The sequence below is a fragment of the Phyllopteryx taeniolatus genome, unplaced genomic scaffold (assembly GCF_024500385.1).
Source record: "Phyllopteryx taeniolatus isolate TA_2022b unplaced genomic scaffold, UOR_Ptae_1.2 contig_174, whole genome shotgun sequence".
Taxonomy (NCBI): Eukaryota; Metazoa; Chordata; class Actinopteri; order Syngnathiformes; family Syngnathidae; genus Phyllopteryx; species Phyllopteryx taeniolatus.
In genome coordinates, this window is record NW_026903096.1 from 1 (window position 1) to 27,152 (window position 27,152).

At 44.1% G+C, this 27,152-nt stretch overlaps 4 non-coding genes and 2 pseudogenes across 4 annotated transcripts; 4 read left to right on the plus strand and 2 right to left on the minus strand.

Moving 5' to 3' along the window:
- Window positions 1–1,359: 1,359 nt before the first annotated feature.
- On the plus strand, window positions 1,360–1,523 carry LOC133473190 (U1 spliceosomal RNA). The gene has a single exon (XR_009786990.1). It is a non-coding gene; the product is annotated as a U1 spliceosomal RNA (small nuclear RNA).
- Window positions 1,524–2,878: 1,355 nt separating this feature from the next.
- Window positions 2,879–3,057, minus strand: LOC133473192 (U2 spliceosomal RNA; annotated as a pseudogene).
- A 2,271-nt stretch (window positions 3,058–5,328) lies between these two features.
- On the plus strand, window positions 5,329–5,513 carry LOC133473191 (U2 spliceosomal RNA). The gene has a single exon (XR_009786991.1). It is a non-coding gene; the product is annotated as a U2 spliceosomal RNA (small nuclear RNA).
- A 6,399-nt stretch (window positions 5,514–11,912) lies between these two features.
- On the plus strand, window positions 11,913–23,427 carry LOC133473189 (coatomer subunit beta'-like; annotated as a pseudogene).
- Window positions 23,428–25,322: 1,895 nt separating this feature from the next.
- Window positions 25,323–25,393, plus strand: trnag-gcc (transfer RNA glycine (anticodon GCC)). The gene has a single exon. It is a non-coding gene; the product is annotated as a tRNA-Gly (tRNA).
- A 1,129-nt stretch (window positions 25,394–26,522) lies between these two features.
- On the minus strand, window positions 26,523–26,604 carry trnal-cag (transfer RNA leucine (anticodon CAG)). The gene has a single exon. It is a non-coding gene; the product is annotated as a tRNA-Leu (tRNA).
- Window positions 26,605–27,152: the final 548 nt, after the last annotated feature.

The window sequence follows — 27,152 nt, forward strand, 5'->3', positions numbered from 1 at the left end:
AGAAGACTGGACCACTGCAGCCAAGGTGATCAGAGAAGCAGGCAGGAGAGTACTTGGTGTATCTTCTGGCAGGAAAGGAGAGAAGGAGACTTGGTGGTGGAACCTCACAGTACAGGAAATCATACAAGGAAAACGGTTAGCTAAGAAGAAGTGGGACACTGAGAGGACCGAGGAGAGGCGAAAGGAATACATTGAGATGCGACACAGGGCAAAGGTAGAGGTGGCAAAGGCAAAACAAGAGGCATATGATGACATGTATGGCAGGTTGGACACTAAAGAAGGAGAAAAGGATCTATACAGGCTGGCCAGACAGAGGGATAGAGATGGGAAGGATGTGCAGCAGGTTAGGGTGATTAAGGATAGTGGAGTTTTTGACCAGCTTATTCAATAGAATTCTAGTGCGTGAGAAGATGCCTGAGGAATGGAGGAAAAGTGTACTGGTGCCCATTTTTAAGAACAAAGGTGATGTGCAGAGCTGTGGCAACTATAGAGGAATAAAGTTGATGAGCCACACAATGAAGTTATGGGAAAGAGTAGTGGAGGCTAGACTCAGAACAGAAGTGAGTATTTGCGAGCAACAGTATGGTTTCATGCCTAGAAAGAGTACCACAGATGCATTATTTGCCTTGAGGATGTTGATGGAAAAGTACAGAGAAGGTCAGAAGGAGCTACATTGTGTCTTTGTAGATCTAGAGAAAGCCTATGACAGAGTACCCAGAGAGGAACTGTGGTACTGCATGCGGAAGTCTGGAGTGGCAGAGAAGTATGTTAGAATAATACAGGACATGTACGAGGGCAGCAGAACAGCGGTGAGGTGTGCTGTCGGTGTGACAGAAGAATTTAAGGTGGACGTGGGACTGCATCAGGGATCAGCCCTGAGCCCCTTCCTTTTTGCAGTGGTGATGGATAGGCTGACAGATGAGGTTAGACTGGAATCCCCGTGGACCATGATGTTTGCAGATGACATTGTGATCTGCAGTGAAAGCAGGGAGCAGCTGGAGGAACAGTTAGAAAGATGGAGGCATGCACTGGAAAGAAGAGGAATGAAGATTAGCCGAAGTAAAACAGAATATATGTGCATGAATGAGAGGGGTGGTGGGGGAAGAATGAGGCTACAGGGAGAAGAGATGGCAAAGGTAGAGGACTTTAAATACTTGGGGTCAACCGTCCAGAGCAATGGTGAGTGTGGTCAGGAAGTGAAGAAACGGGCCCAAGCAGGTTGGAACGGGTGGAGGAAGGTGTCAGGTGTATGTTCCGGCTTGCCCGTTGTGTGTATGGTTGTTCACATGCTCATGATGACACCGTCGCTTGACATAGCGTGCGGGTGAATGACTTGCGTGCTTGCGCCGAGTCCAATTCATACTTACCTGGCAGGGGAGACGCCATGATCAAGAAGATGGTTCACCAAGGGTGAGTCTAAGCCATTGCACTCAGATTGTGCTAACCCCTGCGAATTCCCCAAATGTGGGAATCTCTACTGCATAATTCCTGGTAGTGGGGGACTGCGTTTGCGCTCTCCCCTGGTCATTGGTTGAAAATAATGAGGATGTTGCTCATTGTAAAACATACAAAAAGTTAACAAATGTAGTTTGGTTATAATACTTAAGTCTAATAATCTTAAGGAAATGTATGGTCACGAGTCGGCTATGTGTTTCACAATTAGCTTTACCTGTTGATGTGAAGTGACATCATATCCAATTTAGCATCCTTAAAATCTTCTGACTTGTCACTCGGAGGTTGACAACTTACAGGAGTCTTTCTTCCGTATTAAAATTTTCTTTCAGTCGTTGATGGCGAAAATGCAATTTTATCATCTAATTTGTTAAGCTAACCTAACTCGACCACTCGTTTTCAAAAGTGATGTTCAGGTCACCCGGGACATCTCAGTGTTCTTATGTAAGGGCTAAATGAGTGTTTCTATTGAACAATGACTTCCTTATTAAATTATTTTTAAAAAAATATATATTTTGTGAGTCTTCATTGTTAATTAATTCATATTAAAATGTGCATGTGCAAAATGTCAAAGAGAGAGCACTGAAGACATTCAGAATTTTTTTTTACAAATAGTGAGGAAATTAAGCAAAGAAGAAGAAGAATCACCTTAATTGTCATGAACATGCACAAAATTTGTTCTCTGCATTTTACCCATCACAGTGAACACACAAACTTGTTAGTGGAACACACTGGAGCAGGGGGGAACTGAAACGCCATGGGAGCAGTTTGGGGTATCACTGTCTTGCTCAAGGACACCACAGCCGTGAGTCCGGGGGATGTTGGCGGATGCTCCGGTCAGGGTCTTGAATCAGAATCAGAATCATCTTTATTTGCCAAGTATGTCCAAAAAACACAAGGAATTTTTCTCCGGGAGTTGGAGCCGCTCTCGTACGACAACAGACAGTCAATTGACAGAGAACACTTTGAGACATAAAGACATTGACAAAAAAAACAGTCACTGAGCAATAAACTGAGCATGTTCCTAATGTTGCAAAGTCGCGACCTACTTGTACATGTACAGTATATTATATTTGTAAATGCCCTTTCAGATGAGTTTGCTGTACCACCAAAGTCATATTGCCTGCCAAGACGTCCACCAGCCATATTGGGCTGCTCTCTATTTGTTTACCGAGAGAACAAGGAAGCAACATTTCTTGTCACTTTTCAACTATGCTCCATGTGGGAACTTAATACGCCTGCGTACTGTACCGAAAATCAGAATAACAATGCACGTAAGTTTTTGATAGTTGTCTGCGACCCATTGAATCCCGAGAGCGACCAACCCCCGAATTGAGATTCATTGGTTTTACACTACATTCTCCATTTCATGTCATATGATTGTTGGGTGTGCACGGTTAAGCATTTCATTACTTTGACCAAGTTGTGGGGGTGCACCGTTCCTGGAGGTACTGCAATACCAGGTCGATGCGTGGAGTGGACGGAGCAAGCCCCGATTCCATCTCCCAGTTCCAAAAATCAATTTAATATATGGTCCTCGGATAGGAGACGTATCGTATATTAAACTGATAAGAACAGATCACTTTCTTATCCCTTTTGAGCAATTTCATTGTTACTGCCAACAGAATATTACATCAGCTCTTTAAGTAGCGCGGGAATGCTGGAGCCTATCCCAGCTGTCATCGGGCAGGAGGCGGGGTACACCCTGAACTGGTTGCCAGCCAATCGCAGGGCAATTTGTAACTTATTTCTGAATAATTGGTAAAGTCTTCAGTGCTCTCTGACATTATGTCCACTTGCACATTTTAATATGAATTCATTAACAATGAATATTAACCAAAAATACATATTTTTTGAGTTTTATAATGAAGTCATTGTCCAATAGCAACACTTATTTAGCCTTTACGTAAGAACACTGAGATGTCCCAGGTGACCTGAACATCACTTTGAAAAACGAGTGGTCAAGTTAGGTGAGCTTAACAAATTAGATGATAAAATTGCATTTTCCCCATCAACGACTGAAATAACATTTTAATACGGAAGAAAGACTCCTGTAAGATGTCAACCTCCGAGTGACTAGTCAGAAGATTTTAAGGATGCTAAATTGGATATGATGTCACTTCACATCAACAGGTAAAGCTAATTGTGAAACACGGGGCCGACTCATGACCATACATTTCCTTAAGATTATTATACTTAAGTATTATAAACAAACTAAATTTTTTTACAAATATGTATGTTTTTCTTTTTTAATGTTTTTTCAGTATTAATGGTTGAAAATAGTTAAATATTTCACGAGTGGTTGGTTATACTTTCACTCTGTCGTTTTTTTGCATTAATTCTTGTGCAGAGCATGCTTACTGTTTTTGGATATAAGTTGAAATGTTTAATGGCAAATATTAATGTCTTTTGACGTTTTTGGCATGTCTTTAATCGATTATTAACACTTATCACAAATTTGAACGTTGTGTAACCAAATTAGTGGAAGGGGTGTAATTCGCCTCCTCTGCGACGATGGCGCTAGAGTCCTACTGTCAGTTAGCAAAGAAAGAAAGAGGAAGTAGTTGAGCGAGGCAGAGTCATTGATGTTTTTTCGTCAAAATGTTGAGCAAACAGCTATTCAGCTTATGGCCACAACGTTATATATTATACCATACCATTATTATATTATTATATATATATATATATATATATATATATATATTATATTGTTAAATATATTGTAGAAGTTATCATTTATTTGCTTAGCTTGCATTAGTATTATGGATAGATGTCTCGCCTTCAAAAAGATGACTCAGCATCATCCGATGGAAGGGCGCCTGGACCAAGGACGTGATCGGATGTGGTCGGGGACGTGACAGGTGTTGGTCCAATGTTTTGTGTTGTGTCTTATTCCTTAGAACATTACGTCTGGGAAAAACTATTTTCAAATATCCTTAGTACGTTATGTCTTGTAAACTTAGAAACCTCCCTATTTTCAAATAAATGCAGGAGCGACGGGAGAGATTGTTTAGAGCGTATTGAGAGGCTGTGATCTGAACAATCTCCCATACGCCCTCCTCATGAGAAAAAGAAACCAGCGTCTTCATTCCTTTTGTGTCTATTTTTTATAATGTTGGGTAAGATAAATCCAACATTAAATATTATATATTATATATTATATATTATATATTATATATTGGCGGCACGGTGGCCGACTGGTTAGAGCGTCATCCTCACAGTTCTGAGGACCCGGGTTCAATCCCCGGCCCCGCCTGTGTGGAGTTTGCATGTTCTCCCCGTGCCTGCGTGGGTTTTCTCCGGGCACTCCGGTTTCCTCCCACATCCCAAAAACATGCATGAATTGGAGACTCTAAATTGCCCGTAGGCATGACTGTGAGTGCGAATGGTTGTTTGTTCCTATGTGCCCTGCGATTGGCTGGCAACCAGTTCAGGGTGTACCCCGCCTCCTGCCCGATGACAGCTGGGATAGGCTCCAGCACGCCCGCGACCCTAGTGAGGAGAAGCGGCTCAGAAAATGGATGGATGGATATTATATATTATATATTATATTATATTATTATACCATAACATATACCAGCAACCCATTTTTTTTCCAAATCACTCAATTTTTCTTTGGTTGTTTCAGACTTAATACATGGCTAAAGGATATGCGTTAATCTCCGCATTCTAATGGATCGACGTGGACCACGTGACCAAGGAACACGAGCATCTGACAACATTATTTCGATATAAACGTTGAAAAACAACACAGTTGACATTCGTTTCATATTTGTTGTTTGGGGTGTCCATATGTGACTCATCTGTGATATGTGCCACCATAACTTTGGCGTGTAGGCTGGAGAATGAGGTCGTCTTTTCTAGCGTTATGTCGGCATCGCTTCTCGGCCTTTTGACTAAGATCAAGTGTAGTATCTGTTCTTATCAGTTTAATATCTGATACGTCTCCTATTCGGGGACCATATATTAAATTGATTATTGGAGCTGGGAGATGGAAAAGGAGCTTGCCACTCCATGCATTGACCTGGTATTGCAGTATCTCCAGGAGCGGTGCACCCCCACAACTTGGTCAAAATAAATATCAATTGAGCCATCAATCCAATGACTTGAACTATATTTCATGCACTGAACCGAAGGTAAACAAGTGACTCTCAACTGTGGGGTTTTTCTGTTATTCTCACTTTCAGTATTGTACAGAGGTGTATTAAGTTTGGACATTGAGCATAGGAGAAAAGTGGAATGTTGTACGCCTCTCCCCAGCCACTTCATCCAGCTCTTCCGGGGGGATCCCGAGGCGTTCCCAGGCCAGCCAAAAGACGTAGTATCCTGGGTCGTATCTGATCCTCCCAGATGACCGAGCTTCTCGCCCTATCTCTAAGGGAGAGCCCGGACACCCTGCGGAGGAAACTCATTTCGGCCGCTTGTATCTGGGATTTTGTTCTTTCGGTCACAACCCACAGCTCTTGACCATAGGTGAGGGTAGGAACGGTAAATCGAGAGCTTCACCTTTCGGCTTAACTTCTTCTCACAACGTCCCGAGTCAAGGTCAGCAGCGCCACATCCCCACTAGACACAGTCTTGATGGTGCACAGCTTCCCCTGCCTGAGACGCCGGAGGGTGGACCAGAATTTCCTCGAAGCCGTCCGGAGGGCTTTCTCCATGGCCTCACCAAACTCCTCCCATACCGGAGTTTTTGCTTCAGCGACCACCAAAGCTGCATTCCACTTGGCCAGCCTGTACCCATCAGCTGCCTCAGGAGTCCCACAGGCCAAAAAGGCCCGATAGGACTCCTTCTTCAGCTTGACGGCATCCCTCACCAAAGGGTTCGGGGATTGCCGCCACGAAAGGCACCGACCACCTTATGGCCACAGCTCCGGTCGACCGCCTCAGCAATGGAGGCGCGGAACATGGTCTGCTCGGACTCGATGTCCCCCGCCTCGCCCGGAACATGAGCAAAGTTCTGTCGGAGGTGAGAATTGAAACTCCTTCTGACAGGGGATTCTGTCAGACATTCCCAGCAGACCATCACAATACGTTTGGGCCTGCCACGTCGGACCGGCATCTTCCCCCTCCATCGGAACCAACTCAACACCAGGTGGTGATCAGTTGACAGCTCCGCCCCTCTCTTCACCCGAGTTTCCAAGACATGTGGCCGCAGGTCCGATGACACAACCACAAAGTCGATCATCGAACTGCCACCTAGGGTGTCGTGGTGCCACGTCCATGTGAGGACACCCTTATGGTTGAACATGGTGTTCGTTATGGAAAATCCGTGATGAGCACAGAAGTCCAATAACAGAACGCCGCTCGGGTTCTGATCGGGTAGGGGGGGGGGGCGTTCCTCCCAATCACGCCATTCCAGGTCTCACTGTCATTGCCCTCGTGAGCATTGAAGTCCCCCAGCAGAACGATGGAGTCCCCAGCGGGAGCGCTTTCCAGCAGCCCCTCCAAGGACTCCAAAAAGGGTGGGGACTCTGAACTCCTGTTTTGTGCATCGGCGCAAAGAAAAGTCAGGACCCGTCCCCCCACCCAAAGGCGGAGGCAGGCTACCCTCTTGTCCACCGGAGTGAACCCCAACGTACAGGCGCCAAGCCACTGTACACACGCAGACGGCACGGTGGGTTTTCTCCGGGCACTCCGGTTTCCTCCCACATCCCAAAAACATGCATTAATTGGGGACTCTAAATTGCCCGTAGGTGTGTCTGTGTGTGCGACTGGTTGTTTGTTTGTATGTGCCCTGCGATTGGCTGGCAACCAGTTCAGGGTGTACCCCGGCTCCTGCCCGATGACAGCTTGGATAGGCTCCAGCACGCCCACGACCCGAGTGAGGAGAAGCGGCTCAGAAAATGGATAAATGGATGGATGGACTTCAAACTTTGTTAGTACCATCGCAACACCTGGGACATTAAGTTATCAAAAGCTTTTTTTTCCGACATACTATATGACTGTGGCGGCTCTTCAACTGAAGCTTTTCTCATGTCGCCACAAAACAGGACATGGTGACATCAAAGACCTATTTGCGCTACGTTGCACCTACGCCTACGAAAATTCCTGCACGCGTGTAGCATCCCGAAAACAAACAAACCAAATTGTAATTTCAACCCATATCCTAAACTCAGACGGCACGGTGGCCGACTGGTTAGAGCGTCAGCCTCACAGTTCTGAGGACCCGGGTTCAATCCCGGGCCCTGCCCGTAGGCATGACTGTGAGTGCAAATGGTTGTTTGTTCCTATGTTCCCTGCGATTGGCTGGCAACCAGTTCAGGGTGTACCCCGCCTCCTGCCCGATGACAGCTGGGATAGGCTCCAGCACGCCTGCGACCCTAGTGAGGAGAAGCGGCTCAGAAAATGGATGGATGGATCCTAAACTCAACACAAAATGGTCTACAACCATTTAAATGCAATATTCACAGTGATGATCAACAATTGATACACAAGTGTAGTAGGCCTAAGAGTTAAATATCCCTCATGCAGCAACTGTACAAATTGTGGATAACAAAGACGAGAGGGTTTGATGTTTGAATTTCAACTCTTTTTGGTCGGTTTGAATTTATCCCCTCCTATCAGTTGAGGGCCTTCAGGTCCATAAAAGCTCATCAGTTTGGTGAGCTCACTTTCACACCAGCAGCCGCGCCTGAGACTGCATTTTTTCAACAAGTACATTTTGAAGAACATGCAGGTCATGACCAACCTGCAAGGCTGCAGCTCAGTCACTGGTTAAAGTGTATCTGTCATATGTTGTTCTGACTGCTTGACCTATTTAAGGCTCTAATTACCTCAAATAAAATTTTCCACTTTGTTTATGTGTGTCTGTACATCCATCCATCCATCCATTTTCTGAGCCACTCACGGGCATGCTGGAGCCTAACCCAGCTGTCATCGGGCAGGAGGCGGGGTACACCCTGAACTGGTTGCCAGCCAATCGCAGGGCACATAAAAACAAACAACCATTCGCACTCACAGTCACACCTACGGGCAATTTAGAGTCTCCAATTAATGCATGTTTTTGGGATGTGGGAGGAAACCGGAGTGCCCGGAGAAAACCCACGCAGGAACGGGGAGAACATGCAAACTCCACACAGGTGGGGCCAGGGATTGAACCCCGGTCCTCAGAACTGTGAGGCTGACGCTCTAACCAGTCGTCTACCGTGCCGTCTGCGTGTGTACAGTGGGGCAAAAAAGTATTTAGTCAGCCACCAATTGTGCAAGTTTTCTCCAAAAGAGGAGAGAGGCCTGTAATTTTCATCATGTGTATACCTCACCTATGGGAGACAAAATGAAAACAAAAAATACAGAAAATCACATTGTCTGATTTTTAAAGAGTTTATTAGCAAATTATGGTGGAAAATAAGGATTTGGTATATAACAACAGTTAATCTCAATACTTTGTTATATCCCCTTTGTTGGCAATGACAGAGGTTTTCTGTAAGTTTTCACATTGTTTTCACACACTGTTGCTGGTATTTTGGCTCATCGTCATGCTGAAAGACCCAGCCACGTTATATCTTCAATGCCCTTGCTGATGGAAGGAGGTTTTCACTCAAAAACTCACGATACATGGCCCCATTCATTTTTTCCTTTGCACGGATCAGTCGTCCTGGTCTCTTTGCAAAAAAACAGCCCAGGGGCGCCCATGAAAAAGACGTTGCTTGGATGGCAGCATATGTTTCTCCAAAACCTGTATGTACCTTTCCGCATTAATGGTACCTTCAAAGATGTGTAAGTTACCCATGCCATTGGCACTAACACAGCCCCATACCATCACAGATGCTGGCTTTTGAACTTTGCGTCCGGATGGTTCTTTTCCTCTTTGGCCCGGAGGACACGGCATCCATAGTTTCCAAAAACAATTTGAAATGTGGACTCGTCGGACAACAGAACACTTTTCCACTTTGCATCAGTCCATCTTAGATGAGCTCGGGCCCAGAGAAGCCGGCGGTGTTTCTGGCTGTTGTTGATAAATGGCTTTTGCCTTGCATAGTAGAGTTTCAAGTTGCACTTACGAATGTAGCGCCGAACTGTATATACTGACATTGGTTTTCTGCAGTGATCCTGAGCCCATGTGGTGATATCCTTTAAACATTGTTGGTTTTTGATGGACTGATGTCGTTTTTTTATGCAGTGCCGCCTGATTGATCGAAGGTCACGGGCATTCAATGTTGGTTTTCGGCCTCGCCGATTACATGCAGTGATTTCACCAGATTCTTTGAACCGTTTGATGATATTATGGACCATAGCTGATGAAATCCCTAAATTTCTTGCAATTCTACGTTGAGGAACAATATCCTTAAACTGTTCGACTATTTTCTCATGCACTTGTTCACAAAGAGGTGAACCTCGCCCCATCTTTGCTTGTGAATGACTGACCAATTCAGGGAAGCTCCTTTTATATCCAATCATGGCACCTACCTGTTCCCAATTAGCCTGTTCACCTGAGGGATGTTCCAAACAGGTGTTTGATGAGCATTCCTCAACTTTCTCAGTCTTTTTTGCCGCATGTCCCAACATTTTTGGAAAGTGTTTCAGCCATACAATTCTAAGTTAATTATTATTTGCTAAAAACAATAAAGTGTATCAGTTTTAACATTGAATATCTTGTGTTTGTAGTGTATTAAATTAAATATAGGTTGAACATGATTTAACACAACGTCCCAACTTCATTGGAATTGGGGTTGTAATTGCATTACACTCGGTCGCACCGACACAACAAACGCACAACATATCAACATAGAGTGCGTTGGGAAGTTCACTCCGGGCGCGCTGTCCACGCCCCGGAACCTTCGGTAACTCAGAGCGTTGTTAGTGTGTGTGCCACCCGATACAAGTACCGTATTTTCACGACCATAGGGCGCACCGTATTAACAGGCGCAGTCTCAGTTACTGGCTCTATTTCTGTATTTAACACATACATAAGGTGAAGCGTATTATTGGGCGCAGGCATGGTAAAACATATGCAAGCTTAAAACATACAGTAGCATGCATGCACGCTAAAACTATGTTTTTAAAAAGGCAGCGGGAGCAAAACTGAGTTCAGTTGTACTTTATTTAAGTATTTGACAATGTACTCACGTTATTTTTTATCAATCCTCATCCACAAATCCATCAAAGTCCTCATCTTCTGTATCCGAAATGAACAGCTGGGCAAGTTCTCCAACAAACACGCCGGGTTCCCTCTCGTCATTGTCAGACTCAGTCTCGTTGCCGGGGGGGCTGTTCAGCAATGATGCCGGCTTTCGCGAAAGCTCGGACAACAGTCAAAGCAGATACCTTATTCCAGGCATCCACAATCCATTCACATATGGTGGCGTAACACGCCCAGCGTTGCCTCCCACTCTTAGTTGCACTTGGTTTTTCACAGCGGCTGTGAGATGGGCGCGCATGGAGTCACAGATCAACAGGGTCGGTGACTCGTGGAAAAAACAGCCGGTTTCTTTACGTACACCTCACTCAGCCACTCTCTCATTTTCTCCTCGTCCATCCAGCCCTTTTGATTGGCCTTAACGATGACTTCGGCTGGAAAAATTTCTTTAGGCAGCGTCTTCCTCTTAAATATCACCATAGGTGGCAGGTTGTCCATTACCATGGCAACCAAGCACAACAGTAAAAGCCGACTTCTCGTGCCCCGTTGTGCGTATCGCTACCGTGCTGGTCCCCTTCTTCTCTACAGAGTGGTTGGTGGCAGGATGTCGAAAGTGAGCGACACCACGTCCATGTTGGTGATGTGGTTGCGCTGGATGTGTTTGGAGGCAATCTTTTTACTGCAGTAGGAGCAGAAGATGGCAAGCTCTTCCTTGTAATCCGCCGGAAGATGCTGCACCACGGTAATCCTTCCCCGGATGGATAGATGGCGCCATTTCATAAAACGAAAGCACCAAGACGGACCTCCTTGAAAATGTTCGATTTTCATTTGTTCTGCAAGCGTTATTGCCCGAAGTCGAATGGTGACTGTAGAGACGCTTCTCCCGGCTGTTCTTTGCTCATTAATCCATTGCTCGAGTTGGTCTTCCAACTCGGGCCACCAAGCCTTGTTTCCGTGGAAACTCAGCTTCGTCTTCTTGACTTGGCGAAGCTCGTTTTCCTGCTTCCTCCACTTGCGAAACATGGATTTGTTGATATTTAATTCTCTCGCGGCTGCTCGATTACCATGTTCCTCTGCGTGCTGATAGCTTGCAGTTTAAACTGTGCTTCGTAAGCATGTCTCTTCGTAGGTGCCATTTTTGGGGGTCCTTAGCCAAACCGATGTTGTTTTGCACAATGCGCTATATACCTACTGGGGGCGTGCCTTTAGCGTCCTCTTTCACGCATACCCTCCCCCCTATAACGTCTGCATGCTGTCCTCAGTCACGTCCACCTTTCCTCTATATAAGCAGCGTGTCGGCAGGAAATGCTCCCAGTCAGACAAGCAGATATATATATACAAAATGTATATTGTTCCATATTGTTCTATCAAAATATTGAAGGAAATTATTTAGTCGTGGAAGGCCATGAGAAAGGGGTCAGTTGCCTCAACTATTACAGTGACGGAGACAAGCCTGACTTGATATCAGGGGCTAATGACCGTTAGGTCAAAATCTGGGACTACCAGGTATAGCATCTGTTTTGTTACTGTTTTTGTCCTGGTAACCGAAAAAGTAAGAAGTGCTTCAGCATTTTTCTATCTAAATGATGCATTTCTAATGACTGTCCCATCATGTTGCCTCAACAAATAATTAGATTTCACACCGATCTGATCAGCCTTATCGGTATAGGCCGATATTTAGCATTTTATGCTGAATGGCTGATCTGCTTCAATGTCATAATTCGTCGATACGAACAATGACGTCATTGATCGGCTCCGGAAAATACATTTACTCCGCGTCGCCATCGTGCACAGTATATTTGAATCCAAAAGGTAGTTTATTTTTAGCCTTGTCAAATGTATTTTGATGTAGTACTGAAAATATCTGACGGCCAATACAAGGAATTTAAAACATAATTTAAATTTTTTTGTCCCGGTGTGGGACAGACAACGCGTATTGCCCGGATCCGAATAAAAGACAAATTTGCTCTTTCACGATTGTCAGACTACTGCAATAAAATCTTGTATTCCCATACCACCGCACCCGTTTTTTACGATCACTGGGCTTAATCTTGTCAACTCAAACGCAACCGGATACACTCATTACCGTGGCGACGACAACAAGAGTGGATCGCGCCGACTGTATTATCAGGACAAAATGGGGGAAAACGTGTGTTAGTGGGCACCGGAGCTCAGGAGAAGATGTTCGTTTAAGGTTTGATTGAGGTATTTTAATACGATACGGCTTGCAAGCGGGCAACAAAACATTATGTATCCTAGCAAGCTAGTACTAGCACTAAAGGTTGTAAGCGAACATGCAGGCATTCTGTCGAATCATGCTCTAAGTTTCGGTGTGGGTGAAGTAATTTAATTTCCATAAAGTAATTGAATTACAGTCAGTTAGCACCCATTATTTCTGTCATGTTGTCATTATTTCTGTCTCATTTAAATAGACACATTGCTCCATCTTGTGATCGGATCGGTGATCGGTTATGGTTTTTTTTAAACTCGGCCGTGTAAAACCTACAAATAATTAGGGATGTCCCGATCTGGTCACGTGATCAGAAATCGGGGTGGATTACGTGATTTTTCAGGTGATCGAGATTGGATTAAAAACATCGGTTTGATACATTTTGTGACATTTTAAAGTGACAAAATAATCCAAAGGTACAAATATCTTTGCAAATGGAACAGTAATAGCTTTGTTGTATATTAAGACAACTTTTCGGGCTATTTTTAGTACTGGTATAAGTAACTGAAAGAGACAGGCAGACTCCCTGAGCGTGCTTTAAATTGTTTAATGATACCCCAAGTGTATTTTACAATAAAACTAAACGAAACAAAAAGAATTAAACGCACTATATATTTAAATACAAGACACACATGATTGTTTTAGAAATTGCCAGCTTAATGCCACCACTCAATGGAAAACCCCATTGGCGGGCCAGCTTGAGTTACCATTATATCACTGGGGATTTACCTTCAAATAATAAATATACACAAACTCCATTGTAACACATACAGATACGTAATGTAACAATACACACAGTTTTAATCTGTGAAAATTGAAATTAATTCACTGCCAGTCCTCTATGTTGACATGGATATTTGAATTTAACAGCAGTCAATAGCAGTGAATGAGTTAATGTTTTATCACGACGGTCTTGTATTCTTTTTCTATCTTACAGAAAATGAGTAGCTCCATGAATGCATCGCACCACACTGCCCCGAAGAGGCTAAGGTGCGGACAGCAAGAACAGCAGATGCAGTCATTTTTTCGCCTGACTGTCTGACATGAAATTAGACAAACATGTTCCTATTTTAGGTCAATTAGGATTACCAAAATTATTTCTATTTGCTAAATCCTAAATATATATTTTTTTAATATATCATTTTTATTTATTACTCATTTTATGTAATGCAGCCCTATGGGGGGCACAAGTCAGTGCAAACTATAGGCCGGTCCCAAGCCCGGATAAATGCAGAGGGTTGTGTCAGGAAGGGCAGACGGCTTAAAACCTTGCCAAACAAATATGAGCTTTCATCCAAAGAATTCCATACCGGATCGGTCGTGGCCCGGGTTAACAACATCCGCCATCGGCGCCGTCAACCTGCGGGGCGCCGTTGGAAATTCAGCTACTGTGGGTCGAAGACAAAGAAGAAGAGGTGGAAAGCGGGTTCTTCGGCAGAAAGAGAAGAGGAAAACACAGAGCCTAGAACTGAATGTGGGGACTTTGAATGTTGGGACTATGACAGGAAAATCTCGGGAGTTGTTTGACATGATGATTTGGAGAAAGGTTGATATATTGTGTGTCCAGGAGACCAGGTGGAAAAGAAGAGTTGGCTAAGAATGTCTTGGAGGTGAAAAGAGTATCAGATCGAGTGATGAGGCTGAAATTTGAAATTGAGGGTGTTATGTGTAATGTGATTAGTGGCTATGCCCCACAGGTAGGATGTGACCTAGAGGTGAACGAGAAATTCTGGAAGGAGCTAGACGAAGTAGTGCTGAGCATCCCAGACAGAGAGAGAGTCGTAATTGGTGCAGATTGTAATGGACATGTTGGTGAAGGTAATAGGGGTGATGAAGAAGTGATGGGTAAGTACGGCATCCAGGAAAGGAACTTGGAGGGACAGATGGTGGTAGACTTTGCAACCAGGCTGTAAATGGCTGTAGTGAACACTTTTTTCCAGAAGAGGCACGATCATATGATGACCTACAAGAGCGGAGGTAGAAGCACACAGGTGGATTACATCTTGTGCAGACAATGCAATCTGAAGGAGGTTAACAACTGTAAGGTAGTGGTAGGGGAGAATGTGGCGAGACAGCATATGATGGTGGTGTGTAAGATGACTCTGGTGGTGGGGAGGAAGATTAGGAAGACAAAGGCAGAGAAGAGAACCATGTGGTGGAAGCTGAGACAGGACAAGTGTTGTGCAGTGTTCGGGAAAGAGGTGAGACAGGCTCTCGGTGGATGGGAGGAGCTTCCAGAAGACTGGACCACTGCACCCAAGGTGATCAGAGAGGCAGGCAAGAGAGTACTTGGTGTATCTTCTGGCAAGAAAGGAGAGAAGGAGACTTGGTGGTGGAACCTCACAGTACAGGAAATCATACAAGGAAAAAGGTTAGCTAAGAAGAAGTGGGACACTGGGAGGACCGAGGAGAGGCGAAAGGAATACATTGAGATGCGACACAGGGCAAAGGTAGAGGTGGTAAAGGCCAAACAAGAGGCATATGATGACATGTATGGCAGGTTGGACACTAAAGAAGGAGAAAAGGATCTATACAGGCTGGCCAGACAGAGGGATAGAGATGGGAAGGATGTGCAGCAGCTTAGGGTGATTAAGGATAGAAATGGAAATATGTTGACTGGTGCCAGCAGTGTGTTTGCTAGATGGAAAGAATACTTCGAGGAGTTGACGAATGAGGAAAATGAGAGAGAAGGGAGAGTAGAAGAAGTGTGGTGGACCAGGAAGTGGGAATGATTAGTAAGGGGGAAGTTAGAAAGGCATTAAAGAGGATGAAAAATGGAAAGGCAGTTGGTCCTGATGACATTCCTGTGGAGGTATGGAAGCATCTAGGAGAGGTGGCTGTGGAGTTTTGGACCAGCTTGTTCAATAGAATTCTAGTGCGTGAGAAGATGCCTGAGGAATGGAGGAAAAGTGTACTGGTGCCCATTTTTAAGAACAAAGGTGATGTGCAAAGCTGTGGCAACTATAGAGGAATAAAGCCACACAACTATAGAGGAATAAAGCCACACAATGAAGTTATGGGAAAGAGTAGTGGAGGCTAGACTCAGGACAGAAGTGAGTATTTGCGAGCAACAATATGGTTTCATGCCTAGAAAGAGTACCACAGATGCATTATTTGCCTTGAGGATGTTGATGGAAAAGTACAGAGAAGGTCAGAAGGAGCTACATTGTGTCTTTGTAGATCTAGAGAAAGCCTATGACAGAGTACCCAGAGAGGAACTGTGGTACTGCATGCGGAAGTCTGGAGTGGCAGAGAAGTATGTTAGAATAATACAGGACATGTACGAGGGCAGCAGAACACCGGTGAGGTGTGCTGTCGGACGAATTTCAGGTGGAGGTGGGACTGCATCAGGGATCAGCCCTGAGCCCCTTCCTTTTTGCAGTGGTGATGGATAGGCTGACAGATGAGGTTAGACTGGAATCCCCGTGGACCATGATGTTTGCAGATGACATTGTGATCTGCAGTGAAAGCAGGGAGCAGCTGGATGAACAGTTAGAAAGATGGAGGCATGCACTGGAAAGAAGAGGAATGAAGATTAGCCGAAGTAAAACAGAATATATGTGCATGAATGAGAGGGGTGGTTGGGGAAGAGTGAGGCTACAGGGAGAAGAGATAGCAAGGGGGGAGGACTTTAAATACTTGGGGTCAACCGTCCAGAGCAATGGTAAGTGTGGTCAGGAAGTGAAGAAACGAGTCCAAGCAGATTGGAATGGGTGGAGGAAGGTGTCAGGTGTGTTATGTGACAGAAGAGTTTCTGCTAAGATGAAGGGCAAAGTTTATAAAACAGTGGTGGGGCCAGCCATGATGTACGGATTAGAGATAGTGGCACTGAAGAGACAACAGGAAGCAGAGCTGGAGGTGGCGGAAATGAAGATGTTGAGGTTCGCTCTTGGAGTGACCAGGTTGGATAAAATTAGAAATGAGCTCTTCAGAGGGACAGCCAAGGTTCGATGTTTTGGAGACAAAGTTAGAGAGAGCAGACTTCGATGGTTTGGGCACGTCTAGAGGAGAAATAGTGAGTTTATTGGGAGAAGGATGATGAGGATGGAGCTGCCAGGCAAGAGAGCGAGAGGAAGACCAAAGAGAAGGTTGATGGATGTCGTGAGGGAAGACATGATGGCAGTTGGTTTTCGAGAGGAGGATGCAGGAGATAGGCTTACATGGAAAAGGATGACGCGCTGTGGCGACCCCTAACGGGACAAGCCCAAAGGAAAAGAAGAAGAAGATTTATTACTCATTTTATGTATCGGATCAGGACTCATTATCGGGAGATATTTAACAATAAAGATTGACTTGGGTGCAAAAAAAAAATGGGATTCGGACATCCCTACAAATAATTCATCTGGAGTTTACTTCTGTTCGAGAACAAGACCTGTGTTCAGACACTGGAGGGCCATGCTCAGAATGCCTCATGCGTGAGCTTCCACCCAGAGCTGCCAATCATAATCACTGGGTCAGAGGATGGTGAGCTGCAATATCTCATGTTCCGTTCTCTTCCAACGGCTATATTAATCTTTGCTTCGCACAACATTATTTCTCACTGAAGGTAAGGTACGTATTTGGCACTCAAGCACATACCGCCTGGAGAGCACCCTCAACTACGGTATGGAGCGAGTGTGACGTGCGTGCGTCCTCAGGGGCTCCAACAATGTAGCGCTGGGCTATGATGAAGGCAGCATCATTGTCAAAGTAAGTACAAGAACAGTGTATTTAATCATTGAAGTCACACAGCTCCTGCAAGGAAAATTTTCTTAATGTGAGTTACAGTCATACCTTGGCGTACAAGGTTCATTTGTTCCGTGACCAAGCTTATCACTCAATTTTTCACCATTAAATTAATTGAAATGCCATTGAATCCGTTCAGGCCCCCCAAAAAACACCAAGTTTTGTTTTGTTTTGTTTTTTGCTGCGTTTCTGATAAAGACAAATACAACTAAATTGTATAAAAATATAATGAAACAATAAAAAGAGAGTGTGAAGAAATAAACTGGTTTTATAAAGTGTATTACTGTACGCATTGTCGTATTCATGTGTTGGAAGTGTGCCTTTAAGGAGCATGGCCTCGTGACTGGTGTCAGGATGGTGAATGTGGGTGGACTTAGTAGTTAGGTGACTCTGCGTGGGATCCTCTAGGTGTGAGTTGGGGCCTACAGCAGCTCCTTATGGGTGCTCTCATTTTGTGTTTGGCTGTTTTTCATATTAAATTAACAGCCGAAAGTGCATCATCAATTGTGGCTCTTCTTGCCCACTTGCAAGGGCATTACCGTACATTAAAAGCAAAAAGTTGACTTTGTAACTCAAAAAACGTGTAATTTGGGCACTCATCAAGATGTACCTTGTTACTGTAGTGTAAGTACTCTTCAATACGTGCAGGTGATATAAAAGCAGTCTTCACATTGCTTTCATGCATACAAAAAAACTATTGTCGATCTCAACCGTTGTTTGTTTTCTCTTCAGGTGGGCCGCGAGGAGCCGGCCATGTCAATGGACACCAGCGGGAAGATTATTTGGGCCCAGCACCGTCAAATACAGCAGGCCAACTTGATGCAAATGGGTGATGCTGAGATTAAGGATGGAGAGAGGCTCCCACTGGCGGTGAAAGACTTGGAAATTTTTGAGATACACCCTCAAACTATCCAGCATAACCCCAACAGGAGGTACGCTGAATGTGCACAAACAATTTCAATGTCTTGCTGAGTGACCTGGTCTCATGTCGATCTCTCATTTATAGGTTTGTTGCAGTGTGTGGCGATGGAGAGTACATCATCTGTACTGCCATATCTCTGAGAATCAAGATCTTTGGCTCAGCACAGTAGTTTGCTTGGGCACATGACTCATCTGAGTAAGTGTTCACTTTTAAGTCTGTCTGGGTTGCTTTACTGCTCAATTGCTACAGTATGAGCAAATGTCCTATTCAGTGCTTATGTATTTGTGTAAAGTGACAGCAGCAGACAATCCCTACTGTCATATAATTGTCTTTCTTATTTACAGTATGTTTAAGCGCATATGTAATAGTTAATGCCTCTTCTTTTTTTAACAGATATGCGATTAGAGAAAGCAGAAGCATTGCGAAAATAATGCAGAATTTCAAAGTAAAGAAATCATTCACGCCTGACTTTGGAGCAGAGGGTAATGGCAATGCTGTCGTAAAGCAAACTTGTGGTTCAACAGGTTATTGCTGGTAAAAACAACAAGCAATATGTTCTTTTTTTTGGACCCTGCAGGCATCTATGGAGGTTTCTTGCTTGGGGTGAGGTCAGTAAATGGTCTGGGATTTTATGATTGGGAGAACACCGAACTGATCCGCCGCATTGAGATCCAACCTAAACACGTAAGACTTGTCCGTTTCTCTTTCAATAGGAAACTTGACAAGGTTTTCCAAAAATGACAGTCTTAAATGCCAAGTTTGGTTGGAATGGCCACTTCAACCTAAGTACAGTAAATCAAGAATTTTGAAAGTGGGATGATGGGTTCCGGAAAAATGTAGTTTGTGTCGCAAAAAATGGACTCTTTGGGGAGTGTTTTTGTGTGATATGGCCAATAGAAAAGCTGGCCAAAAACACCTTCAAATTAGAGTGAAACAGTATGACTTTATTATTTCTCAACATATGACCTGGACCCTTTCGTTTCGTCAGCTACTTTGGGAACCCCTTCTCCGGTTGGCCAACAAGTTTTTGTTGAAAATAAGCTTGTACAGGCTGCAATTACATCGGCAAGTCAAAGTGACCGTGAGATTTCCAACGGTGTCACTTGCCCTAAAAACTGCACTTAAATAACACAAATGGATCATTATTGGTGAGAAGAACAGCGTGGGCAGTAGAATAACGAATGTAATCATGTAATGTACGTGTTTTTTCATCAATGTACTTGTTATGGAGGGTTTTAGAGGTGTTTGAAGTGCTCATTCCATGTATTTTAGAAAATTCCACAAAGATGCCAACCAGTTATCACATGGCTACTTTCAGGTCTATGTGTTTTTTTATGAATGTTTAGTTAGGTGGTTTACTAGCAACACAAGCAGTCTCTTTCTTACCTTTGTATACCTCCATTTTATTTTTTTTTGTCCTGTGTGCAGATCTTCTGGTCAGACTCTGATGAGTTGGTCTGCATCGCGACTGAAGCGTCTTTCTTTATCCTTCGATACATGGCTGATAAAGTAGTTGCCTCACAAGAGAACAACGAAGTCGTGACGGAGGACGGCATTGAGGATGCTTTTGAGGTTTGTGTGTATTTCCATTGTTATGAGCCCTTTTATTATGGTACAGTAACCCCCCCCACATGCTTTAAACGTATTAAAACACACTTTTAAAAGTATTCATTAGCACCTGGTCTTACTCCGTCGTTTACAGTTCTCCACATAAGAGGCAAAATCTTGCCTCAAGCTGTTTTTTTTCAAAAGCGATTGAAACATATTTTTAAACACCAAAATGTTCAACCAAACCATGTACTGTACATGTACAACCTTCATTAATTTCTTTATGGTTATGTTTTGTTTATTGACAATGCTTTTCTGAAATGCTTGACTGTTTAATTTGAATCCCAATAAAATAAAATTAAATGTGTTTCACTTGGTCCTTCATGTTTTCTTGAAATAATTATACCCATCTTCCAAATTCTGCCTGGGTAATCAAACATATGAGCACAACTGTGTTTTCTAATTTACTAAATAAAAGTAGGGCTGTAAATTTCTAAATAAGAGCAAGTATATTAAAAAAAAGGATTACATGTTCAAATAAATACCTTCAGAATAATTCTTTGAAAAATACAAAATACAGAGAATACTTCGTTTTGATCATATGGGTAGAAGCAAAATCATGCATTGTAAAAATGCATTATACATAGGTAGAAGGGTTTTCCAGAATTTTTAGGTCAACTTTGGTGCGTATTATACATGGGTGCGCATTATACATGAGAAATTACAGTATGTCACTATCAACAAAACACACCTAGCTCCTTCTTCTTTTCCTTTGGGCTTGTCCCGTTAGGGGTCGCCACAGCGTCTCATCTTTTTCCGTGTCAGCCTATCTCCTGCATCCTCCTCTATAACACCAACTGCCCTCATGTCTTTCCTCACAACATCCATCAACCTTCTCTTTGGTCTTCCTCTAGCTCTCTTGCCTGGCAGCTCCATCCTCATCGCCCTTCTACCAATATACCCACTATCTCTCCTCTGGATGTGTTCAAACCATCGAAGTCTGCTCTCTCCAACTTTGTCTCCAAAACATCTAACCTTGGCTGTCCCACAATTTAGTGACTTCTGACCTTCTCTGTACTTTTCCATCAACATCCTCAAGGCAAATAATGCATCAGGACCAACTGCCTTTCCATTTTTCATCCCATTGAATGCCTTTCTAACTTCCCCCTTACTAGTCATTGCCACTTCTTCGTCCACCACCCTCTTCTATTCTTCCTTCTCTCTCATTTTCCTCATTCATCAACTCTTCAAAGTATTCTTTCCATCTGTCCAGCACACTACTGGCACCGGTCAACCCATTTCCATCTCTATCCTTAATCACCCTAACCTGCTGCACATCCTTCCATCTCTATCCCTCTGTCTGGCCAACCTGTAGAAATCCTTTTCCCATTCTTTAGTGTCCAACCTGGCATACATGTCCTCATATGCCTCTTGTTTGGCCTTTGCCACCTCTACCTTTGCCCTATGTCGCATCTCAACGTATTCCTTGCTCCTCTCCTCTGTCCTCTCAAGTGTCTCACTTCTTCTTAGCTAACCTCTTTCCTGTACTTTGATTTCCTGTACTTTGAGGTTCCACCACCAAGTTTCCTTCTCTCCTTTCCTGCCAGAAGATACACCAAGTACTCTCCTGCCTGTCTCTCTGATCACCTTGGCTGTAGTGGTCCAGTCTTCTGGAGCTCCTCCTGTCCACCGAGATCCTGTCTCAGCTCTTCCCGAAAAGCCGCGCAACACTCTTCCTTTCTCAGCTTCCACCACATGGTTCTCTACTCTGCCTTTGTCTTCTGAGTCTTCCTCCCGACCACCAGAATCATCTGGGACATTACATAATACATAACACCCTCAATTTCAAGTATCAGCCTCATCACTCGATCTGATACTCTTTTCACCTTCAAGACATTCTTAGTTAACTCTTCTTTTAAAATAATCCCTACTCCATTTCTCTTCCCGTCTACACCATGGGAAAATAACTTAAACCCTGCCCCCTAAACTTCTAGCCTTACTGCCTTTCCACCTGCTCTCCTGGACACACAATAGATCAACCTTTCTCATCATGTCAACCAACTCGCAAACTTTTTCTGTCATAGTCCCAACATTCTAAGTCTCCACATTCAATTCTAGGCTCTGTGCTTTCCTCTTTTCTTTCTGCCAAAGAACTCGCTTTCCATCTCTCCTTCGTCTTCGACAGACAGTAACTGAATTTCCACCGTCGCCCTGCAGGTTAACTGTGCTGGGGGCGAACATTGTGAACCCAGCCATGACCGAGCCGGTATGGAATTCTTTAGATGAACGCTCATATTTGTTTGGCAACGTTTTAAGCCAGATGCCCTTCCTGACGCCTGGGACCGGCCTGCAGTTTGCACTGGCTTGTGCCCCCTATAGGGCTGCATTAAAAGACACCTAGTTTAATGCTAACATATTCTGTGAAACACCATAGGCTGTCTTACGGAAATTTGCATTGATGTAGCGTAACTATTAAACAAAAACAAAACTCACCGGTACTACTTGAACACATGTAGCAGCAACTGAAGGAACCTGAATTTTATAATCACCTATTACTCTCGAGGTTCCATGCGTGTTCATTTTCATGAAAGAACTACAATTATAACGATGTGTTAAAAGTCAACCAATTTATACCTGACAGAGGAGTCTATACATTTCACAGAGCTCTGGGTCAGTAGCTACGCTTATCCTAGCCTCAGCAGAGACAGCGCAGACTGAACAAAGCTATCTGTGCTTGCCCCCGACTTATACAATGTTTCAAAAAGGAAGTATGGAATTGCTGTCATCTGATTGGTCCAACGCCCACTGACGTCCTCATTGCTCTACAGAATGATGACCATTTGCTGCTGGCTCCAGGCGCGGTCTCCACAGTCTTGCATCTCATGTCCACAGTGGCTCCCTGCAGCCATTGTCTTCTCCGACATCTCTTCTTTGTGGCCTCCACATGCACCCTGGTGGGAACTTTCCTGCAATAAAATCCCACACCCTTATCTGATTTCCATGTTATGCTTGTCACACCCTGAAACTCTATATCACCTTCACAACACATAGATAGAGCGTGCAACAATACAACAATGCTCGTAGCCATATATTCTCTCTGCTCAGTAGGAACAACTATTACTAGAGCTTAGTTGGGGACGTTCTCAGCCTCTTATCCTTGCTCTTAATTATGCTCCATCCCTTCAGTAGACCTCAGTGCTGCCTGGCACGTTGGTGCACCAGAAAACAATTATACGATGGAGTGGTGCCACCAACAGTGACCTATGACATGGGGGGGGTGTAAACTCTCACACAATGATCCCACATTACATTTGTAATCATGGATTTTCTCCTGGTTCAGGTCCAGGGAGAGGTCCGGGAGATCGTGAAGACTGGACTCTGGGTTGGCAACTGCTTCATTTACACCAGCTCTCTGAACAGACTCAGCTACTTTGTAGGGGGAGAGATTGTCACTCTTGCTCAATTGGACAGGTCAGATATTTATGATTGCATTCAAGTCACCTTAAACTTCTTTTCAAGTCAGCTCCGGTTGTATGTAGTTTCCGGTTTCCTGGAAAAACAGGTCAGTGCATTATTAGCCTGTCATAACATTTCATTTAATTGATTCCTAGTTGTTTGACCGATTGATGGCTTCCTCTGTGCTTATATATTTTTTTGTCTTCCGGCTCTCCTGGGTTTCAAGCATTAGCGCTGTCGACAGATCCTGAGCATAGGTTTGAGCTGGCCTTGCAGCTGGGAGACTTGAAAATTGCCTACCAGCTGGCTGTAGAAGCAGAGGTAACTTGAGTCCTTTTTTAAGAAGACAGTGGTGCCTTGAGTTCAATTAGTTTAGTGACCATGCTTGTAACTTCACATAATATTTAATCTCTTCAGTCATCTTTCCACAAATTCATGAAAATCCCATTAATCCATCCCAATCTCTCTCTCCCAAAAAAAAATTGTCATTAAAATATTTTTTGACAGTTTTTTGCTTCAATTTAATGGACATTCTGCCGCTTCTGGTGTTTGCACCACAGCCACCTGGGAGCAGTATAATTCAGTCATATGGATATACTGTACATGGAGACACTCAAAACCGCAGTAATATGAGTCATGCTTTGCAGAGGATGAAGAATATATGCCTGTGAGTATTCTTATATTATCCGTCTATATCTATTGCTCCACCATATTGTTTCCAAATATTGTATATTGTTTGCATTAAGCTAAAGTGACTTATCTGAAGCCAAGCTGTGGTTATTTTAAATATACAACCCCAATTCCAATGAAGTTGGGACGTTGTTTTAAACATAAATAAAAACAGAATACAATGATTTGAAAATCATGTTCAACCTATATTTAATTGAATACACTACAAAGATATTTAATGTTCAAACTGATAAACTTTATTTTTTTTTTAGCAAATAATCATAATTATGGCTGCAACACGTTCCAAAAAAGCTGGGACAGGGTCATGTTTACCACTGTGTTACATCACCTTTTCTTTTAACAACATTAAATAAACTTTTGGGAACTGAGGACAGTTTGTTGAAGCTTTGTAGGTGGAATTCTTTCCCATTCTTGCTTGATGTACAGCTTCAGCTGTTCAACAGTCTGGTCTCTGTTGTTGTATTTTACACTTCATAATGCGCCACACATTTTCAATGGGAGACAGGTCTGGACTGCAGGCAGGCCAGTCTAGTACCTGCACACTTTTACTATGAAGCCACGCTGTTGTAACACGTGCAGAATGTGGTTTGGCATTGCCTTGCTGAAATAAGCAGGGGCATCCATCAAAAACATGTTGCTTGGATGGCAGCATATGTTTCTCCAAAACCTGTATGTACCTTTCAGCATTAATGGTGCCTTCACATGCAGCAGCATTTCCGATGACACGACCACAAAGTCGATCATCGAACTGCGGCCTTAGGTTGTCCTGGTGTCAAGTGCTCATCTGGAAACCCTTATGTGTGAAGATGGTGTTCATTATTGACAGTCTGTGACGAGCACATTATTCCTATAAGTAAGAATGACTCGCGCTTAGATCGGGTAGGGGTGAGGAGGCTTTCGCCTCGTCACATTGTCACTCGCCATGTGAGCACTGAATTCCCCCTCAGCAGAGGCGCACTCACAAAAAGGAAATGAATGCCTGAAGGGACACATTGTCTTTATACACTGTCAGGAATGGGATTTGACCCCACGCCTCCATAAAGACTGCAACCTGAACGAAGCGCCTTGGACCGCTCGGCCATCCTGACAGTAGTACATTGCGTTGTTTAGAAGGAACAAAGGGTCCGGGTCTTTATTCACCCCAGGCGGTCTGCTCATCCGGTGGGCGACCCGTTCGAGAGCATTGGAATGTAGTCAAAGTGCAAGAGGACAAACACCAAGCATTGGTGGTTCAGTGGTAGAATTCTCGCCTGCCACGCGGGAGGCCCGGGTCCGATTCCCGGCCAATGCAGCTTGACCCTTTTGTGTATATTCAGCTCTGTTTGAGGTAAATGAGTCCAAACTCCTTCTGCTTGCAAAACACACATTTTCCCCAACCGGTTCTGGACGACCGCGGACAGGAACCAAGTGTTTGTTGGTCACATCTTGTCAGAAGTGGTCATATGCGAAGAATTTGCGAACGAAGTTCACCAACTTGGCGCGCTGGGCCATCCTCACAAATATTCCTTGTGTTGTTTCGTGGCAGTGTAGGGCAGAAACAATGATAACACCCGAGTTGTACCAATTTTTGTTGGACTGGAAAGCCAAGGAGAGGAAAAAGACAGTTTTTGTCAGTCTAATCACACAAGAAGCAGAATGTCAACCCGCATACCCGTAGATATTGCAACCTGAATGGAGTTGCTTGGACGGCTCAGCCACTCCGACAGACTTCGATTGTGTTGTTTTTCATTGCATCATAGTTTTCTGATGTTTATATGCATGCCAGTGCCTCTGACTTACTGACTCAATAATCATCTGAAATGTAGGAATCCAAGTCAAGAGCAGGAGAATGAAGACAAAGTCTGCAGACAGAACATGGGGCACTCGTACTTAATGTCCCCTGCTTCCCCCGGGACATGGACAAAGTTTTGCCGGAGGTGGGAGTTGAAGCTCCTTCTGTCTGGGGACTCTGCCAGACATTACCAGCACACCCTCAAAATACGTAATTCTCTTTCATGTCGAACTGACATCTGCCCCCAACATCGAAGCAAACACACCACCCAGTGGGAATCAAATTGCAGCTCCGCCCCTCTTTTGACCCCAGTGTCCAAGAAATGCGGCAGCATGTCCGATGACACGACCACAAAGTCGATCATCGAACTGCGTCCTTTGGTTGTCCTGGTGTCAAGTGCTCATCTGGAAACCCTAATGTGTGAAGATGGTGTTAATTATTGACAGTCTGTGACGAGCACATTATTCCTATAAGTAAGCACGACTCGCGCTTAGATCGGGAAGGGGTGAGGAGGCTTTCGCCTTTATCACGCCCTTCCGAGTCACATTGTCACTCGCCATGTGAGCACTGAATTCCCCCTTAGCAGAGGCGCACTCACAAAAAGGAAATGAACAACAGAATGGACACATTGTCTTTATACACTAGACACTGTCAGGAGTGGGATTTGAACCCACGCCTCCATAGAGACTGCAACCTGAACGCAGCGCCTTGGACTGCTCGGCCATCCTGACAGTAGTGCTTTGTGTTGTTTAGAAGGAACAAAGGGTACGGGTCTTTATTCACCCCAGGCGGTTTGCTCATCCGGTGGGCGACCCGTTCGAGAGCATTGGAATGTCAGAATCAGAATCAGAATCAGAATCAGAATCATCTTTATTTGCCAAGTATGTCCAAAACACACAAGGAATTTGTCTCCGGTAGTTGGAGCCGCTCTAGTACAACAGACAGTCAATTTATAGAACACTTTGGAGACATAAAGACATTGACAAAAAACAATTGTGCAAAAAGATGCAGAGTCCTCTAGCACTTAGAGCAGTTCCAATGGCTAATATCCCAATAGTCCGGTGCAATGACCATTGTGCAAAGGGCGCTGAGACTTCAAGGAGTGTATGCGGTTTAAAGTGACGAGTAGTGCGATAATCTGGGACAATGGTTGTGCAAATGTTACAGATACTCCTCAATCAGTGTGCAAATGGAGCAGATGCTACTCTGGCATGAGTGGCCACTATATGCAAATAGTGCAGCACGGCGAGACAACTACAGTGAGTGCACGAGTAATACA